This window comes from Apodemus sylvaticus, chromosome 9 (assembly GCF_947179515.1).
Source record: "Apodemus sylvaticus chromosome 9, mApoSyl1.1, whole genome shotgun sequence".
NCBI lineage: Eukaryota > Metazoa > Chordata > Mammalia > Rodentia > Muridae > Apodemus > Apodemus sylvaticus.
This window is the reverse complement of record NC_067480.1, coordinates 66,066,479-66,076,578: the sequence shown is the minus strand read 5'-3', so window position 1 is coordinate 66,076,578 and position 10,100 is coordinate 66,066,479. Positions and strand designations below refer to the sequence as shown.

General features: G+C 42.7%; 1 protein-coding gene across 4 annotated transcripts in view; it reads left to right on the top strand.

Moving 5' to 3' along the window:
• The first annotated feature begins 1,042 nt into the window (after positions 1-1,042).
• Mfsd6 (major facilitator superfamily domain containing 6) overlaps positions 1,043-10,100 on the top strand; it is a 67,844-nt gene continuing 58,786 nt past the window's right edge. Inside the window, exons 1-2 of one of the 4 annotated variants that reach the window (XM_052192880.1) lie at positions 1,043-1,340; positions 8,088-8,155. The gene's annotated coding sequence lies outside the window, so the exon portion shown is untranslated. Of the gene's footprint in view, positions 1,341-1,506; positions 1,649-8,087; positions 8,156-10,100 lie in introns of those variants that run through there. The other 3 variants (XM_052192879.1, XM_052192877.1, XM_052192878.1) reach the window with 3 other exon arrangements.

Genomic DNA, 10,100 nt, shown 5'->3' with positions numbered 1-10,100 from the left:
GATCTGTCATCCTTCGTACAAATCACCTTTATAATTTTCTTCTGAAACGCTATCAGACACCGTCTACACCTCTACATTTCAAGTGGCTTGTCCCAAGGCTTGCATATTGACTGTAGAAACTGTCCCTGGAAACTGGGACTGAGCATCCAGCAACTTCTTCACACTCTGAAGCGTCAGGGCCTATAAAATTCTCTTTAGTGATATCTCATGATGCAGAACCTGGCTTTTCTTCTACTTGCTAGTAATTTTGAACTTAGTTAACTTTCAGTCTGGTTTTGTGGCTGTAACAACAAATTAACACTGCTTACATCTGTAGGATTCGATGGGATGTGAACAATGCTTCCCGTATAAACAACAAATGTTCCTAAATGTTAGCTGTCATTATTACTGGCTTTGTGAGAACAGGCTCTGGATTCTCTGCTCCCCATCACAGGCGCTTGCATACCCTTGCCAAACCAAACCTGTATACGATCCACTTGCTTTCTGTATTTAACAAATAATATAGCTTCATTCTTAGAGTAACACCTGTGCTCAGGTCACCTCTTCATCAAGGTGCCATGTTCAGATGCTGTCTGAGTTTCAGAAGCTCCTGAAGCGAGCATTGTCTTTCTCCTAGATCTTGTCTGTGGGGTCATCCGAGGACAGTTTATCAAGGTTGTGCCCAGAACCAGACATCATGCATCTCATCTGCAGTGTTAGCTTTGAGGGTGGCACCTATTAAGTGCTGGAGAACTGATGGCTGTCACCATCCCTACACCAGGTTGCTATTTACTTTGGGCATCAAGTTCCCTCCAACACCCCGGGGGTCAGTCTCAGGCCTGCAGTGATTAGGGAGTAAAGCACCGCTCTGGCGAGTGCAATGGGGTGTGGTGGAACGGGGATGGGCATCGCCCACCTCTTCACTCTTCAGGATATGCCACCCCAGCCCGGCTGGATCCCGGGTCCCCCGGGCGGCCCCAGAGGGCGGGAGGCCGAGAGGCGGCGGCGGACGCATCCGCCGCCACAGGAGGCGGAGCACTGCACCTGGCGCCCGGTCCTCCGGCTCAGCCCTGAAACGGGTCCAGCCGGTCGGGAGTAAAGGCGGCGGCCGCGAGGCCAGGCCTGGGACCAAAGCGGCGAGGAGGAGCGGACGGGAGGTCGGGGCCACCGCCTTCGCTCGCCCCACCCGACCTGTATCCAGCCTCGGCGCCCGCCGCACACCCCGGGGAGAGGAGCTAGCGACCCGATCGACATGCCGCCGCGCTCTGGCCCGCCCGCCGCCGCCGCCCCGGCGCCCCGAGCGGCCGCCCCGCACCCCGGGGACAGGGCTCCCCGCGCCCCGCGCTGCTGAGCGCCTCCAGGTGAGTGGGTCGGCGCCCCCCGGGGCCCCGGATCCTCTGCCGTGCACCTGTCGCGGGGTGGGCACCGCCCCGGCCCGGAGCCTCCGCGCTTATCCCGCCCTCCCCGGTACCGCCTGTCATCTCGGGGTGCAGGGCAGCGGCGTCCCCCGCGCCCGCAGCACTTCCGCAAACGTAATTGGAGTCGGGAAAACAAAGGCGCTGCCGGGGAGCCCTCGGCCGCCGCCCGCAGCTGCTGCAGAAGGTGGGGGGCGCGGGTGGGCCCCGCGGGCCCAAGTCTATCAGAATCCGGTCCCACCATCGCCTTGGAGGTAAACATCCCGGGGAGAGAGGGGGAGGCGAGGTTGTCTCCACGGCCCGTGACAGAGACGTGGTCCCCTGTGTAGCAGGAGGAAACTGACTTTGTCTGCCTCCCGTGGAAATAAATACGGGGAGTGGTACACCTCTTCCCCCGGCTACCACCTCCTCGGGAGAAATGGCTCACAGTGTGCATGTGCTGAGTACTGAGCTTCAACTCAGGCATGGGTCCCTTGCTTCACAGAAGCCACCAGGTAACTAAAAATTCAGATGAAGCCCCTCCTCCTCCCTTTGCCCCTCCCCAAGTGGTCTTGCCCGTGGATTATCACCCTTAAGTCTGGCACGATGTGCATTCTGATTCTCCCACACGCCTGCGAAACCACAAACATTCCCTTTCATCAAAAAAACATTTAATAAGCACTCCTACACCCACGGAGACGTATAATACCTGCCAATTCATCGTAGAAATAACCTTGCGGAGTTGAAGTTTCAACCCCTAACCAGCGTCTAAATAGTTTTGTGTCCTTGCGTTGTTACATCATCCTAGGCTGCAGTTTTCTCACATGGAGGAAAAAAAATGGACGGAAGTCAAATCTCCTTTAACCTTTCTGGAAGTTCACGATATTGCGTGCAGTTGTGTGTGATATTGTGTGTGATATTAGGTGTAGTTGAAAGTAGGCAGCATACAGTTTATGTGTTACCGGCAGCACAGTAAAAGAGAACATTTGGTAGATCCGTGTTCTGCACAGAGCATCGCTTCCTCGAGACCAGGCACTAGCCAGCTAAAGATGTTTGCATTATTGATGGCCTTATGAAGAAAAGGAGGAGGATAAAATCCTTTGCATTGGGAAGCTTGACTCTGACACCCAATACTTGTCATTAGCATATGTGGAAGATTTTTCATTTAATTGGTCACGAATAAGGGTGATTGGGCCTTTTCACAGGTTGTGAGCGAAAATTCACGATATTAAAAAAAATTGCTTAGGAAAAGGTTTAGACACTGTTAGTGAGCTGAGTGCAAGACACACCTGGAAAGAAAAGAGGGTCTAATTTAACAAATGAATTAAAACTACTTTACAGTAATTTCTTTCCCAGGTTCTCTATCTATCAAGGTAAATATAAAACAAGAAGACAAACTAAAACAGAGACAAAACAGCACATGTTTGGTGGTCTGGGTATTGAATCTCCAGTTCTATGCATTATATATACATATAGATATATATGTATACACATATGTATGTATATATTATACATACATAACTTCTGCATTATCTTATAGTAATATGGAACTTTTGAAATTCTTACATTTTTTAAGGCACCATTCTGAAGTTTGTTTCCAAATCCCTGTACCAATGTCTTATTTTATGCACCGTGAAAAAGAAGCTCAGAGAACTTATGCAACTTAGACCAAGCACGCATTCAGTAAGAGGCGGAGTTAGAATTGACCTGTCCCTCTGTCCCCCAACAAAGCACGGGAAACTTCCAGATGCAGCTCCTCCCAGACCTATTCCTTCTCCCCACCTACACTGAAGCTTTTCCTGTGCTTCTTATCTTTGAAAATTAACTTTGTTTCAACACCCATGTACTACACACAGTAGCATTTATTTTTGCAGAATGATCTACATATTGATAATATATATAAATCAATGAATGTATAATATCTTCACCCACTTATTCTTACCAGTTTTGAACTTACAGGAAATGTAAAACTAAGTGCCAAATAGGAATTGAGTATTAGACCAATAGGTTTTTATAATTACTTCTGGTCTTGAGTAAACCTTTAGAGCTCTCACTGCAGAGAAATAGTGGAGTGCAGTACCTGTGTCTGCTAGATGCACTGGGGTGTTGGCTTAAGAAAACTCAACGTGTATTAACTGAAAAGGCAGGCTGCAGGCCAGACTTATATACATTTCCTGAAACACCAGTGTGGACTTAAACATCAGTTCCTTGCCCTCTGTTGACTGTACTTATCCTAAGAAAGTGGGAGGGGTACAGATACAGGGATACTTTTTCTTTTGACCTTAGAAAGTTAGATTTAGGTTAAAAAATTAGAAAAGTGTATGTTCTTTTATTATATAAACTAAAAAGGGAAAAGAAGAAAGGAAAAATTCACTGAAGAGAAAACTGAGTGCGCCTAACCAAAACATACAGTGTTTGCTTATTTTGTTCTTGTTTTTGTTTTGTGTTTTGGAAAGTAAGAGGGGGTCAGGGGTAGGGGCAGAGTCAGGAGTCTCAGATGACCAACTGTTCTTTTTCCAGCCATATCTGTGGCATAATCTACAGCTTGCTGGTTTCCTACAAGAATGCTTTGGTGCACAGGCTATCCACTGAGTCTAGGCTGGGATGCTAGAATTCCTTTCTTTCTGTCTAGTCTTGTTTGCGACTGCAAGCAGGAAGACGCTTTTATTCTTGGTAAAGCTGATAGGAGGAGTCAGCTTACTTGCTGTGTCATCTCAGGAAAATATGGCATTGTAGATGACTTCAGGTTTGCACAATGCCATTTCAGGAACAGCGTGTTGTCATCATTTAGTCTGATGCACGTATGTATTTAGTAACACTGAATACAGTTTCACAAGTCTTCCTACTTCTGTGTAAACGTAACCAAAATTAATGTGTGGAATTTCCAAAGGTCAATACATTTTTCTGCTCTGCTCAGAATTAGAAATCCAAAGAAAAAAATACATGCAGACTTCAGATACAGGAAAACACACCACTTCATATGTGAAGAAAATCGAAATCGTCTTGGTCCATTAGAATGCAATGTTATTATAATGCAAGCTGGCAGAAGTCCTTGTCAAGTCCATTTGTAGAGGAGGTTTTCCAACAGTTTTAGGCATCATGTAGCATTTCATTTAAGGTTTTCATTATATTCCAGGTAGATAGAAATCTTCTAGATATGGGGATGATCAAATGCAAAGAACTACCCTGGCTAAGGCCAGTTTGGGTAGAACTTTCTTCCTTTAGGCAGAACTCCCATGGCATTTCCTAGGGCACAGTAGTTTTAGGTTTCGATGTGAATTTGGGGCAGTAAACACACCTTGGTGCCTCCACCTGGGATACTGCCTCTGGCTTTTTGCAATCCTCCATGTTTAGCTCCCAGAGTTGGCTGTATTCACTGTTCTGGCCTTCAGTATGTGAATACAGCTTTTGTTCATCTTGCCCAATTTCTTGACTCCTGAATAGCATGTTACTTGGTATTTAAACTAAATGATTTATTACCTTTTCGTTGTAGCTTCTTTGGTCTCTATATTTAAAAAAATGTTTATTATTTTATAAACAGCATAGTCTCAATTCATTGGTCAACTTTTGGAAGCTACCCATGTCCTTTGCCATAACAAATGATGCTTCATTTGTTGGTACAAAGCCAAGGAGAAAACCAAAATAAATATTTAAAATGTGGAACTCAAGCCTTGAGAGGTTGTGTTCACTATAGATGTTATACCCCTAGTTCTACTTTGTATCCCTAAACAGTGAGTATTGGGCTCTCTCTCTCTCTCTCTCTCTCTCTCTCTCTCTCTCTCTCTCTCTCTCTCTCTCTCTCTGTGTGTGTGTGTGTGTGTGTGTGTGTGTGTGTGTGTGTATGTGTGTGTGCATCTCTGTCTTAGTCCTACAGGAACTAAGCTGGCGAAACCTGTTTATGTGGTCTACATTGCCTTGTGCTTTGGTTCATTAATGTGCAGGAGCGGCCGAGCCACAGTTAAACGATGGTAGAGTGGAGGGCAAGTCCAAGTCTGTCAGCATGAATGAGATTGAAATGTTGCCTTCACAGGTCTCTGCTGCATTTTAGGATGAAATGGGGCAGACCAGGACAGCCAGGGCTACACAGAGAAACCCTGTCTTGAAAAAACCAAACAAGAAAAGAAAAAAAAAAAAACAATACGGGGCAGAGATGGAAGAAATTCAGTCTATTAGAAAAATCATATTCAAGAGGTGTGAAAAGGAATAAATTAGGTGGCTTGGACACCATTCTTGCCATTGTTCTTAGCTGGTTTGATAAGAGAGAATAATCCAGGGAAAATCTATAGTTAGAAAACAGGATACTCCAACTTTGAATGACTGAAGAAGTACCTGAAAGTATTTCGATCTGAGATGCAGAGCAAACTGAGAGGGTGGCTGGGAATCCCGTGAGTGAGTCAGCTATGGCTGGAGGGAGGCCTACTGTGGCTTTGAGGGGGAGACAAATGGGAACTAGAAAGAGGAACTGCCGCTGCCTGGACCAGCCTGATTTGTGGGTTAACCATGCCAAGGGAAAGTGAGTGACGAGTCTGGACTGGTCGGTTGTTCCCTTCAGAGTGTCCCTCCTCAGCTGGGCGCTGTCTACTGTCCACGTGTTCAGCTGAGCACCCTTGATAGGGCCCTAGACAAATAAGGGTGCTCATCTGCAGCCAAACACGATTCCCTGTATTAAGCACAGAAGGCCAGAGTGGATATAGTGGCAACCCTACTTTCAATGACTCTTAAAAGTTCACTGTTCTTGGGGAACACGTTTGATCCCGGAGACTCCTACTGTGAAGCTCCTTGTTGGTTCTTTTCAGGATGATGTCATACTGTGTTAACAGACAGCTATGCCTGAAAGCCACCATTGTTAAGGAAATTTAATCACAAGACTTTATTTTCATACTTGAAAAAAAAAGGAAAAAAAGGAAGTACATTTTACTATTTTCCTTATAATTATGCTCCCTATAAAGGCATAAAATCTTGTCCAGGTGCAGAGCGGGTGCTGTGACAGGTGCTCTGATGGTCTCTGTGGGGGACGAGAGCCACTTCTGAATGGTAGACCACAGATCAGTGTGGTAACTCCCTATGATCACCCATGATCTCCAGAATTATTAGTGTTACAAAGGTCACTTAGACGACTTGGATTTAAAGCAAAGCTTTATTAATAGAATAGTGTATTAGAAGAGTGAAAAATGTCAAAGAAAATCTAGACATCTATAAGGGGGAAAATTATCTTTTAGGTCCTAATTTTGTTACCTACAGATAAATCCTTCTAACAATTTGATACTATTTCTTCAAATCTTATTCTAAAATATATTTCATGTGAAGATCACAAATTTACAGATAAAAACTGACATAGATAGCTGTTTGTTCTGTTTCTTCTGTTTGTTATATTTTAAGTTATGTTTTCACATCATATGGATGTATAATGCTAATTATTCTTTTATAAGGATATACCATAATTGATTTAATTGCTGGTATTATTCCTGCTTTTTATTGCTAACTATGAAAACTATTGCATTGTCTACACTTAAATCTTGGCTTTCTTGAAAGCCTATAGTTTCTGTTTTCAGAGAATGAGAGTGCTTGGCACCCTTCACCACCATTTTGCAAGGTACTGCTAGGATTGTATATTCAAACTTCTTTCTTTAACATATTAAGTAATAAACTTTTACTGAAGGTAATTATATCATTATAATTGATAGCATGTGATAATTCTCAGTCATCAGAACTTTAATGGCACAAGAAACAGCTAAGCAATTTTTAATGACACGTGGAATGTGCTAAAGGTACACAAACTGGTTTTTTAAAGATTAGACTGTATTTAGTGGAATTAGCTAAAAATATTGGTAATAAGTTCATGGCTATAGAAAAATGTAGTTTAAATCTTGATATCTATATTCTGGCTAAATTATAAACGTAACAAAAGGTATTAAAGAAAGTGCCTGTGCTCTCTGTGAGAAGTGTGCTCTCTTTAACATCCGTACTTCTTTGTATCAGTTATTAGCATAGCTATAGTCTTGTATTGAATAGACATTTATTAAGGGTCCACTCTAAATATACCATTAATCTATACCTACCATAGTACTATGAATGGCTATACTACTATTACTGCATAGTATATAGCATATATATGTATATAGTATATAGTATATAGTATATAAAAACTTAACTGAAGTTATGCTTTTACTTTTCAGTGTTCCTGGGTTTTGTGTGTGTGTTCTTGGCCCCATATATTTTTACCATAATTATACTGACCAAACATTCCTTCCCTGAAAATATTGGGATGGGAACTTCAGCTAGTTTTCAAAGGCAACCCCTCAGCCCCTCAAATTGAACAGTAGTACTTTGTCTTTTTAAAAACTGATTTTCACTGTATATAAATTATCTCAATGGTATAACGATTTTTTTACTGAGGAAAATTCTTTTATAAAACCTTAAACAAATAATTGTTTTCAATGTCAACTCTTAAAAATCCTTTGTTTTATTTCTATAAAAAAATTTTAAAAATCATTTTATTGCCATTTTACTGACAGCCAAATTTGTGGTCATTGGGACAGAGGTATGATTCTACTGAAGACAGCTGTCCTGTCAACTGGCTGCTTAGCTATGACTGAGTCATGCTTAGACTCTATCCTCCCTGTCCCCCCTCCCCTCTTATTGTTACCATGAAGAAATGGCTCCCTGTTGACCCCATGACGGCCAGCGTGTAACACATTCGTTTACGGCTTTCAGAGACCCCTGGCCATCATACTGCTGCCTGGAGGAGGCAGGTGGTAGAGCTGCTGGTCCCTGCTGAGGGGGTGAGTAGAGTCCTGAATGTGTGGGGATGCAGGTGAGATGGGATCCTGGGTTAGAAAATAGGAAGGAGTTTACCTTAGAACTGCGTATTCTGTAATCTTTGGTCCTTAGTTTGCTGAATAATCTGGGTACTCCTATTTGTAATGTTATTTTTCTCGAGGAAATGGTTTCCGAGCTTTAGCAATTGAAGTAAGGCAGATATTGTCACCCTTGCTTGTTCCTACACAGATGATGTCACTGCTAGGGATTGTGGCTGAAGAAGAGATCGATAAAATTTGCTTCCCTTTCACAGAAGCTTGCAGAACCCCTTTAAGTCCCTACACTGTATTTATTCATTAAGAATAAATATACAGGTTCAGTGGCTCACTTCATTCTCCCGAGCATCTATGACATTTTTTTAAAAGCGTATTTATTTATTACTTTATGTATGTGAGTACACTGTAGCTGTCTTCAGACACACCAGCAGAGGGCATCGGATCGCATTACAAATGGCTGTGAGCCACCATGTGGTTGCTGGGAACTGAACTCAGGCCCCCCAGAAGAGCAGTCAGCGCTCATCACTGCCAAGCTATCCCTCCAGCCCCTGATTTTTTTTTTTATTAGAAAAATGGACAAGATATAAGTATGTTGTTTTTTAAATCTTTTCCATGCTTTCCACTGGCATGTTTGACGATGGGATGTTTATTTGAAAGAAGATGATGAGATTCTGGAACTACCTTCAAACTTATATTCTAAATTATTCTTAGAAACCTCCCCATAGACCAAGTCATTCACCTAAAACACATCGGCGGGAGCCTGATGATGACTGATACAGTTTAAAAGGCCTGAACTGTAATTTCTTTTTAATTGACATTTGTTTCTCTGCATAAAGCAAAAATGCTGAAGCACCTACCTGGCTCTTTGTAAAGGCTAGAGTTATTTCTGTATTTTAAAGAAATGAAATTGATTTCTTCCTGTTACCTTCTTAACAGACTGGAGAGACACATTAAAGATTTTAATCCCTTTCTTTCAGATTGGTGATGTTTCTAATTCAAGGGTGTTATTTGAGAGCCAGAGTCCCACTCCCATCCTCTTCTGGGAGGTGGCCTGGGATGCAGACACAGCATAATCTGTCAGCATCATGGGTAAAATACCAGCCTGGTCCAGTGAGGCATGTCAAACAGTTCCAGAACATTTAGTTGAGAAGAATACTTTTAGAAGAATTGCAAAAAAAAAAAAAAAAAAAAAAGTAGAGTATTATGGAATAAAACAGCAGCTTCCACTCTCCTACTACTAAATATTCATAGATTGCTTCCGAATGAAAATAATTGATGCTTTCCATGCATTGTTCACTGCAGTCGTAAAACCCCCAGGAACAGCTGGCTGGGCTTGTTTTGTTTTGTTTGTTTGATTTGGTTTGGTTTCTGTTTTGTTTGTTTTCTTTTGTTTTGATTTTGTTTTGGTTTGGTTTTTCAAGACAGGGTTTCTCTGTGTAGCCCCAGCTGTCTTGGAAGTTTTGTAGATGAAGCTGGCCTTGAACTCACAGAGATCCACCTGCCTCTGCCTCCTGAGTGCTGGGATTAAAGGCATGTGCTGCCGTTGCCCCCTTGGGGACTATGTTTTGGTCCTCCTTTCACAGACAGGAAAAAAGAGGCATTTGGGACTTCACTGGGCTCTTTTCTAAAATTAATCTCTGATCCTATTGAATCTTATAAGTTTATCATAAATTTCAGATACACATTGCTATTGTGAATTGCCAAGTGACAAGGTAAAGAACAATATGAGAAGTGGGCAATCCTTTCTCAGCTGTCTGTAATCTGTGGGTACTGAGGAGAGATCTGTGAAGAGACTGGAAATAGGATTTCCTGTCTGTCCTGTAATAAATCCTACAAGTCAGGTGTGAGTGAGGACAGTGTGTGAAACGGAAGTGTATGGAGGAGAGACTCACAGTGTCACAAGATGAGTCAG